At 50.7% G+C, this 11,743-nt stretch overlaps 1 non-coding gene across 1 annotated transcript; it reads right to left on the minus strand.

The window, feature by feature from the left end:
* Window positions 1-1,787: 1,787 nt before the first annotated feature.
* TRNAT-UGU lies at window positions 1,788-1,860 on the minus strand. Its single transcript has one exon. It is a non-coding gene; the product is annotated as a tRNA-Thr (tRNA).
* Window positions 1,861-11,743: the final 9,883 nt, after the last annotated feature.

Here is an 11,743-nt window from a genome sequence, read left to right on the forward strand (position 1 = left end):
CGTTTTTGCGGAACTATCTATTGAAAATGTTATGCCCAGCCCAATTTCTTCTATGTAATTACAGTATACCGTATATGCCAGATGGAAAAACGGAACGGAAATGGAAACACAACGGAAACAAAAAGCGGAACAACAGATCCATGAAAAACGGACTGCAAAATACTGAAAAAGCCATACGGTCGTGTACAAGAGGCCTTTTGCTGTGGTTTTTACACATGAAAATCCATGTGGAAAAGCTGCGTGGAATCCGTAATGTGTGCAGGTAGGCTCCATTTACACGTCCGTGTGTGTTTTGCGGATCCGCAAAACATGGACACCGGCAATGTGCGCTTCGCATTTTGCGGACCGCACATTGCCGGCTCTAATAGAATATGCCTATTCTTGTCCGCATATAGTGCGGCCCCATAGAAATGAATGGGTCCGCAATTCCGTTCTGCAAAATGCGGAACGGAATTGCGGACGTGTGAATGGAGCCTTTATCCAGAGAGTACAGTTACATGGCCACAAGAAAGTTGCATGAGATTTTATGTAATGTATTACATTGGTGTCCCAATGCAAAAAGCTGCGAGTGCAACGCGACAATCTTAATAAAATCCATCCAAGTCAGATTTTTATTGCAGCTGTCACAGTATGTCGCCATACACTTTTCTGCGACTCGCTGTGGCCATTTAGGGGCTGCTGTGCTTGGCTATGTAGTTTAGGGCTCATTCAGATGGCCGTAGTTCTGTGTCTGCATCCGTTTTGCAATTTTGTGGAACTGGTGTGGTCCCATTCATATCAATGGGGCCGCAAAAGAAGCGGACAGCACGTCGTGTGCTATCCGCATCTGTAGTTCTGTTCTGTGGCCCCTCAAAAAAGATGGAGCATGTCCTAATCTTGTCCGCAATCGCAGACAAGAATAGGCATCTTCTATCATACTGTGGAACGCACACAACCGGTATATGTCTTTTGCAGATCTGCAATTTACGGACCGCAAAACACTACAGCTGTCTGAATAAGCCCTGAGGGGCTCATGCACACAAACATATTTTCTTTCCGCGGTCCTTCCGTTTTTTTGTGGACTGTATGCAGAACCATTCATTTCGATGGGTCTGTAAAAAAAAACGGAAGTTACTCCATGTGCCGTCCGTTTCCGTATGTCCATGTCCTATTATTGCATGCATTACGGACAAGGACTGTTAGAATGGACTGTTCTATTAGGGGAGAGCTGCACATAGACGTCATCCATATTTTTTGCGGATCCGTTTTTTATGGACCGAAAAAAAACATACGATTGTGCGCATGATCCCTAAGTATATATATATAGCTGTAGCCTGCTCTCCCTGTATTAATTGGAAGCCATCTGGCACCAGGAGAGGTATAGAGTGGGCTCAGCATGCACATTGGTACCTGCATTCCCTGGATTTAATGGAGGCTGTTATGGCACAAAAAATGGTAAAGGTCAGAGTGGACCCAGCATGTATGTGGAACCTGCACTCCCTGAATTTTATGGTGGCCATTAAGGCACATAACAGGGAGTATTTAGTGTTACGTTCCTCTCTTATAGTGATCACCTTGACGCTGGCAGACGGGCTGACATTATTTTGTGCAAAATGTATTTGCCAAGAATCTCAGATTTATTAAATAAGTGTAGCATTAGCACCAGAATGTTTCTATAACTACGGCATTATTGTACTTTGCTGCTGCATTGTGTTTTTTTTTCTTCCTATCCTATGGTTAGGCCATCAGCATCTGTTCTGGAAGAGCCCTTTATATGATCTAATATTACATTACCAAAAACAGAGACAAGGCCCCAGCGAGAATTGAACTCGCGACCCCTGGTTTACAAGACCAGTGCTCTAACCACTGAGCTATGGAGCCTCTTTCACAGTCCTAGTGGTGAGTAATGAGCTGAGAACTGCTGTCCGTGCCCAGGAGGCCATTCACAACCACACCCAATTTACAAAAAGTAGTTCTGTGTCCAGAGTAAACAGTGTCAGGAGCAGGATGTGCAACAGGTTGTGGAAAATGTTCACAAAAGGAGACCTGTGGTTAAGGTCATCAGTATCTTATCAGTGGGGGTCCGAGGCCTGGGACCCCCGCTGATCACCTGTTTGAGAAGGCAATGGCTCCTGTGAGAGCCCTGGCCTTCTCTGTGCTCACCAAGCACAGCGCCATACTTTGTATAGTGGCTGTGCTTGGTATTGCGCTCAGTGAATGGGGCTGACCTGCTTGCTCTCAGGCCACATGACCGATGAGTATGTCGTCACTGGCCTAGGAAAAGCTGAGAAAAGGCAGCGGCGCTACTGCGACCACCATTGCCTTCTTAAACAGCTGATCGGTGGGGGGCTCCGCTAGGGCTGCAACGATTACTTGATTAAATCGAGTAGCTCGCTACCCCAAAATCCTCAATGCAAATTTTTTTGCATGGAGGATTCATTTGTGTCATGTGGCCACAGAGCGTTAGTGAAGCGCTTGCTATTACTCATGCTCTGTGGTTCCCCGCCGTCCGGCATCGCACTGCACTGTATCGTCAGGACATAGTGCGCGCTTATGTGCCCTATGTGACGTCAGGACCACAGTGCAGCGTGCGGAGAAGTAGAGGCTAAAAAGCGGTGCCCCTACAGGACAGGTAAGTATTTCACTGGCGCTGGGGACTGATGGCTAGGTGAGGAGGGCACGGAGGACTGATGGCATGGGGGGATGATGGCACAGAGAACGGATGCATGGGGGGTGATGGCACATAGGACTAATGTCATGGTGGGGCTGATGGCACAGAATACTGGTGGCATGGGGGCTGATGGCACAGAGGACTAATGGCATGGTGGGGCTGACGGCACAGAGGACTAATGGCATGGTGGGGCTGATGGCACAGAGGACTAATGGCATGGGGGGCTGATGGCACAGAGGACTAATGGCATGGGGGGGCTGATGGCACATAGGACTAATGTTATGGTGGGGCTGATGGCACAGAGGACTGATGGCATGGGGGGTGATGGCACAGAGAACTAATGTCATGGTGGGGCTGACGGCACAGAGGACTAATGGCATGGTGGGGCTGATGGCACAGAGGACTAATGGCATGGGGGGCTGATGGCACAGAGGACTAATGGCATGGGGGGGCTGATGGCACATAGGACTAATGTTATGGTGGGGCTGATGGCACAGAGGACTGATGGCATGGGGGGTGATGGCACAGAGAACTAATGTCATGGTGGGGCTGACGGCACAGAGGACTAATGGCATGGTGGGGCTGATGGCACAGAGGACTAATGGCATGGGGGGGGCTGATGGCACATAGGACTAATGTCATGGTGGGGCTGATGGCACAGAGGACTGATGGCATAGGGGGTGATGGCACATAGGACTAATGTCATGGTGGGGCTGATGGCACAGAGGACTAATGCCATGGGGGGGCTGATGGCACAGAGGACTAATGCCATGGGGGGGCTGATGGCACAGAATACTGGTGGCATGGGGGCTGATGGCACATAGGACTAATGTCATGGTGGGGCTGATGGCACAGAGGACTAATGTCATGGTGGGGCTGATGGCACAGAGGACTAATGGCATGGGGGGCTGATGGCACAGAGGACTAATGGCATGGGGGGGCTGATGGCACAGAGGACTAATGCCATGGTGGGGCTGATGGCACAGAGGACTAATGCCATGGGGGGGCTGATGGCACAGAATACTGGTGGCATGGGGGCTGATGGCACATAGGACTAATGTCATGGTGGGGCTGATGGCACAGAGGACTAATGTCATGGTGGGGCTGATGGCACAGAGGACTAATGGCATGGGGGGCTGATGGCACAGAGGACTAATGGCATGGGGGGCTGATGGCACATAGGACTAATGTCATGGTGGGGCTGATGGCATGGGGGGTGATGGCACAGAGAACTAATGTCATGGTGGGGCTGACGGCACAGAGGACTAATGGCATGGTGGGGCTGATGGCACAGAGGACTAATGGCATGGGGGGGCTGATGGCACATAGGACTAATGTCATGGTGGGGCTGATGGCACAGAGGACTGATGGCATGGGGGTGATGGCACATAGGACTAATGTCATGGTGGGGCTGATGGCACAGAGGACTAATACCATGGGGGGGCTGATGGCACAGAGGACTAATGCCATGGGGGGGCTGATGGCACAGAATACTGGTCGCATGGGGGCTGATGGCACAGAATACTGGTGGCACTGGGGGAAGCTGATGGCACCGGGGGGGGGGGGGTTGATGAGTTTTTATAAAGGAAAACATTCTTTTAATTAGTTTTTTATTTATTGGATTGGATTAATCAAATTCTTGAATACTTGGACCGCTTGTGAGAGCCCTGAACTAAAGTAATCAATAGATGCAGCCCTAGTCTCAGCTGTCGGACCCCCACCAGTCAGATACTGATGACCCGAGGATAGCAAATGAAGAGAGGTAGTGTCTACTATCCTGAGGATAGGTCATCAGTAAAAAAAATCTCGGAAAACCCTTTAGGGTCTGTAGAAAAGGTATCCAGGGGTGAACTACGGCATGTGTTGCGCGACAATAAAGCTACTTTCACACTGGTGTTTTGGTTTTCCGTTTGTGAGATCCATTCAGGGCTGTCACTAGCGGTCCAAAACGGATCAGTTTTGCCCTAATGCATTCTGAATGGAAAAGGATCCGCTCAGAATGTATCAGTATGCCTCCTTTCCGCCTTCATTCCGCTTTGGAGGCAGACACCAAAACGCTGCTTGCAGCGTTTTGGTGTCCGCCTGGCGATGCGGAGCCGTCCTGGCACACAATGTTTAGTCGCGCGACACCTAGGGCACAACTACACTGCAACATTTGTCGCGTGACAATTTTTATAATGGTAGTCTATGGTGTCGCGCTGTTGTTTTTTGCAACTGTCGTGTCGCAGTCGCAGTGCGGACACCATAGACTACCATTATAAAAATTGTTGCGTGACAAATGTCGTCGTGTAGACCTAGCCTAAAGGGGTTGTCGCATTACAACAACGTGAGGATACGTGTCTGATCGGCTGGGGCCCATCTGCTGGGGCCCCCACCGATCACTAGAAGTGCGGCCCCCACCGATCACTAGAAGTGGGGCCCCCACCGATCAATAGAAGTGGGGCCCCCACCGATCAATAGAAGTGGGGCCCCCACCGATCACTAGAAGTGCGGCCCCCACTGATCACTAGAAGTGCGGCCTCGACCGATCACTAGAAGTGGGGCCCCCACCGATCACTAGAAGTGGGGCCCCCACCGATCACTAGAAGTCGTCAGTATGCATTCTGCATTTTGCGAAACGGCCAACCCTATAATAAAAATGCCTATTTTTGTCCACAATTGCTTTTTGGGGGAGCCACGAGCCACGGTGTGCATCTTTTGCGGCCCCATTGAAGGGAATGGGTTTGCATCTGGTCCGCAAAATTACGGAATGGATGCGGACACAATCATACACAGGGCCGTCTTTACCAAGGGGCAGCTGCCCTGGGCCCAGTTGCTCCTGGGGGGCCCAAGGCAGCTGCCTCTTGAGCCCTGCTAGCTACTGCCCCGGGTGTCAGGCTGTCGGCTACACAGGCATCATGATCGTACTGTGTTAATGCTCTTAATTCTAGGACCTTAATGAGTTTTGATCTAGGACCTTAATGACATCATTACCATGTGACCAGTAACCTAGCAATTACTGGTCACATGGCTATGAGGTCATCACAGGTCCTTGAGTGTTGCAGAAGTTAACTGTGGAGCTTTTTTGTGTAAAGATTACATCAGAAAAAGGTGACAGGGGCTGTTATGTTAATATACTGTAAACTACTGTATAGTGGGGTGCTGTATACTGTGTGGTGGGCTATATATTGTGTGGTGGGCTATATATTGTGTAATGGGCTGTATATTGTGTGGTGGGCTGTATACTGTGTGGTGGGCTATATATTGTGGAATGGGCTGTATATTGTGTGGTGGGCTGTATACTGTGGGGGAGGGGGGGTGGCCTGTATACTGTGTGGGGGCCTGTATACTGTGTGGTGGGCTGTATACTGTGGGGGCCTGTATAGTGTGGGGGGAGTGCTATACTGCTGTACTGTATAGTGTGGGGGGCTGTATCGTGTATATTTTGGGGTGCTGTATACAGTGAGGTGTTGTATACCGTGAGGTGCTGTATACTGTGGGCTGCTATACTGCTCTACTATATACTGTGGGGTACTGTATAGTGTGGGGTGCTAAACTGCATACTGTGGGGTGCTGTATACTATACGGTGCTATACTGCATACTGTGGGGTGCTGGGGTGCACTGTAACACTAGGGTGAGCCGAGCCCTGGTCTCCTTCCTGCAGAGCGGTGCCCACTTCCAGCCTGAGCCCAGCTGCCCAGAGCACTGATCCTGAGCCGCTGGAGTCTTCAGAACTGGAAGTATTTACAGTCATTCACTGGACTCTACCAGATGTGTGGATTTTTTGTGTGTGTGTTGTGGTGGAGGGCGTGATTGCCTGCTAAGGTGTGGGAAGGCGGGATCCAGGGGGCCCAAGTAACTTTTTGCCCAGGGTCCAATCAATATTAAAGACGGCCCTGATCATACAGTCAGGTGATTGGGCCCTCAACATGTAAATTTTGTAAAAAAAAAAAAAAAGCAGCAGCGTTAAATAAAAAATCCAACACACTGGGCCAGATTAACTCTTGGAAATGCAGCAGAACCGCCCAGACATAGGGGTCATTCATCACATACGCTGTTCTATGAAACCCCTGCGCAGCTGAAGGATGCGCTAATTTATGGTGAGACGTACGGCTCCTCATAGACTAGGCATGTCCTCCGCCAGTCCGTGCGCTTAGACTGAAAATGTATTCCAGCCCCTGACTGGAGCTTATTTGTCATTTACGCCAAATGGAATGTTAGTGGGGGTCATTTACAGACACAGGCGTTTTTACACCTTATTCAACATTAGGGCGCGGTGAGGGGCCATGAGTGTAGTAGTTTTACGCCAATATTTACACCCATCACTCCCTCGCCATGCCTAAATATCGATTGCAGCGAGTGTTTAAAGTCACAAAAGGGCTTTTGCAACTTTTTTTTTTACACCTAAAGCGCGCTTTGTAAGTGACCCCAGAGTCTTTGGGCAGTCTGGAAGCAGCGAATTACCAAGCACTGAGCATCACACACACACACTGCTCTGCACCGCGCCCATTACACACACAGCTCTGCACCACCCACATTACACACACACTGCTCTGCACCGCACACATTACACACACAGCTCTGCACAGCGCACACACGGCTCTGCACCACCCACATTACACACACAGCTCTGCACCACACACATTACACACACACTGCCCTGCACCGCACACATTACACACACACTGCTCTGCACCGCGCCCATTACACACACAGCTCTGCACCACCCACATTACACACACACTGCTCTGCACCGCGCACATTACACACACACTGCTCTGCACCGCACACATTACACACACAGCTCTGCACAGCGCACACACGGCTCTGCACCACCCACATTACACACACAGCTCTGCACCACACACATTACACACACACTGCCCTGCACCGCACACATTACACACACACTGCTCTGCACCGCGCACATTACACACACACTGCTCTGCACCGCGCCCATTACACACACACTGCTCTGCACCGCGCCCATTACACACACAGCTCTGCACCACACACATTACACACACACTGCTCTGCACCGTGCACATTACACACAGCTATGCACCGCGCACATTACACACAGCTATGCACCGCGCACATTACACACACACTGCTCTGCACCGCGCACATTACACACACACTGCTCTGCACCGCACACATTACACACACACTGCTCTGCACCGCACACATTACACACACACTGCTCTGCACCGCACACATTACACACACAGCCCTGCACCATGCACATTAAACACACACAGCTCTGCACCATGCACATTACACACACAGCTCTGCACCAAGCACATTACACACACACAGCTTTGCACCGCGCACATTACGCACACAGCTCTGCACAGCGCACATATAGCTCTGCACCACCCACATTACACACACAGCTCTGCACCACCCACATTACACACACAGCTCTGCATCGCGCACATTACACACACACAGCTCTGCACCAAGCACATTACACACACAGCTCTGCACAACGCACATTACACACACAGCCCTACACCACGCACATTACATACACACTGCTATGCACTGCGCACATTACACACACACAGCTCTGCACTGCGCACATTACACACACAGCTCTGCACCACGCACATTACACACACAGCTCTTCACCACGCACATTACACACACAGCTGTGCACCACACACATTACACACACAGCTCTGCACCATGTACATTACACACACACTGCCCTACACCACGCACATTACATACACACTGCTATGCACTGCGCACATTACACACACACAGCTCTGCACTGCGCACATTACACACACAGCCCTACACCACGCACATTACACACACAGCCCTACACCACGCACATTACATACACACTGCTATGCACTGCGCACATTACACACACACAGCTCTGCACTGCGCACATTACACACACACAGCTCTGCACCCCGCACAATACACACACACAGCTCTGCACCGCGCACATTACACACACACAGCTCTGCACCCCGCACAATACACACACACAGCTCTGCATCGCGCCCATTACACACACACTGCTTTGCACAGCGCCCATTACACACACACAGCTCTGCACCGTGCACATTACACACACAGCCTGCACCGCGCACATTACACACACAGATCTGCACCATGCACATTACACACACAGCTCTGCACCGCGCACATTACACACACAGCTCTGAACAGCGCACATTACACACACAGCTCTGAACAGCGCACATACAGCTCTGCACCACCCACATTACACACACAGCTCTGCACCAAGCACATTACACACACAGCTCTACGCCACCCTAATTACACACACAGCCTGCACCAACCACATTACACAGAGCTCTGCACCAACCACATTACACACACAGCTCTGCACCACGCACGACACACACAGCACTAGACCACGCACATTACACACACAGCCTGCACCAACCACATTACACAGAGCTCTGCACCACCCACATTACACACACAGCACTGCACTACGTACATGACACACACAGCTCTGAACCACGCACATTACACACACAGCTCTACACCACGTACATTACACACACAGCTCTGCACCACGTACATTAAACACACAGCTCTGCACCACGTACATTAAACACACAGCTCTGCACCACGTATATTACACACACAGCTCTGCACCACACACAGTCTGCACCACGTACATTACACACACAGCTCTGCACCACGTACATTACACACACAGCTCTGCACCACACACATTACACACACAGCTCTGCACAGCACACATACAGCTCTGCACCACACACATTACACACACAGCTCTGCACCACACACATTACACACGCAGCTCTGCACCATGTACATTACACACACAGCTCTGCACCACACACACACTGCTCTGCACCATGTACATTATACACACACTGCTCTGCTCCATGTACATTACACACACACTGCTCTTCACCTCGCACATTACACACACAGCTCTGCACCACACACATAGCTCTGTACCACACACATTACACACACACAGCTCTGTACCACGCACATTACACACACACAGCTCTGCACCACGTACATTACACATGCACATTACACACACAGCTCTGCACCACACACAGCTCTGCACCGTGTACATTACCCACACAGCTCTGCACCACACACATTACACACACAGCTCTGCACAGCACACATACAGCTCTGCACCACACACATTACACACACAGCTCTGCACCATGTACATTACACACACAGCTCTGCACCACACACACACTGCTCTGCACCATGTACATTATACACACACTGCTCTGCTCCATGTACATTACACACACACTGCTCTTCACCACGCACATTACACACACAGCTGTGCACCACACACATTACACACACAGCTCTGCACCATGTACATTACACACACACTTCTCTGCACCATGTACATTATACACACACTGCTCTGCACCATGTACATTACACACACACTGCTCTTCACCACGCACATTACACACACAGCCCTACACCACGCACATTACACACACAGCCCTACACCACGCACATTACATACACACTGCTATGCACTGCGCACATTACACACACACAGCTCTGCACTGCGCACATTACACACACACAGATCTGCACCCCGCACAATACACACACACAGCTCTGCACCGCGCACATTACACACACACAGCTCTGCACCCCGCACAATACACACACATAGCTCTGCATCGCGCCCATTACACACACACTGCTTTGCACAGCGCCCATTACACACACACAGCTCTGCACCGTGCACATTACACACACAGCTCTGCACCGCGCACATTACACACACAGATCTGCACCATGCACATTACACACACAGCTCTGCACCGCGCACATTACACACACAGCTCTGAACAGCGCACATTACACACACAGCTCTGAACAGCGCACATACAGCTCTGCACCACCCACATTACACACACAGCTCTGCACCAAGCACATTACACACACAGCTCTACGCCACCCTAATTACACACACAGCCTGCACCAACCACATTACACAGAGCTCTGCACCAACCACATTACACACACAGCTCTACACCACGCACGACACACACAGCACTGCACCACGCACATTACACACACAGCTCTGCACAGCACACATACAGCTCTGCACCACACACATAGCTCTGCACCATGTACATTACACACACAGCTCTGCACCACACACACACTGCTCTGCACCATGTACATTACACACACACTGCTCTGCTCCATGTACATTACACACACACTGCTCTTCACCACGCACATTACACACACAGCTCTGCACCACACACATTACACACAAAGCTCTGCACCACACACATTACACACACTGCTCTGCACCACGTACATTATACACACACTGCTCTGCACCATGTACATTACACACACAGCTCTGCACCATGTACATTACACACACAGCTCTGCACCACACACATTACACACACAGCTCTGCACATGTACATTACACACACAGCTCTGCACCATGTACATTATACACACACTGCTCTGCTCCATGTACATTACACATACAGCTCTGCACCACCCGCATTACACATACACTGCTCTGCTCCATGTACATTACACACACACTGCTCTTCACCACGCACATTACACACACAGCTCTGCACCACGCACATTACACACACAGCTCTGCACCACCCGCATTACACATACACTGCTCTGCACCATGTACATTATACACACACTGCCCTGCACCACGCACATTACACACACAGCTCTGCACCACGCACATTACACACACAGCTCTGCACCAAGCACATTACACACACACAGCTTTGCACCGCGCACATTACGCACACAGCTCTGCACAGCGCACATATAGCTCTGCACCACCCACATTACACACACTGCTCGCACATTACACATACACAGCTCTGCACCATGCACATCATACACACACAGCTCTGCACCCCGCACATTACACACACAGCTCTGCACAACGCACATTACACACACAGCCCTACACCACGCACATTACATACACAGCTCTGCACCACGCACATTACACACACACTGCTATGCACTGCGCACATTACACACACAGCTCTGCACCCCGCACAATACACACACAGCTCTGCACCACACACATTACA

The sequence above is a fragment of the Bufo gargarizans genome, chromosome 6 (genome assembly GCF_014858855.1).
Source record: "Bufo gargarizans isolate SCDJY-AF-19 chromosome 6, ASM1485885v1, whole genome shotgun sequence".
NCBI classification, from domain to species: domain Eukaryota; kingdom Metazoa; phylum Chordata; class Amphibia; order Anura; family Bufonidae; genus Bufo; species Bufo gargarizans.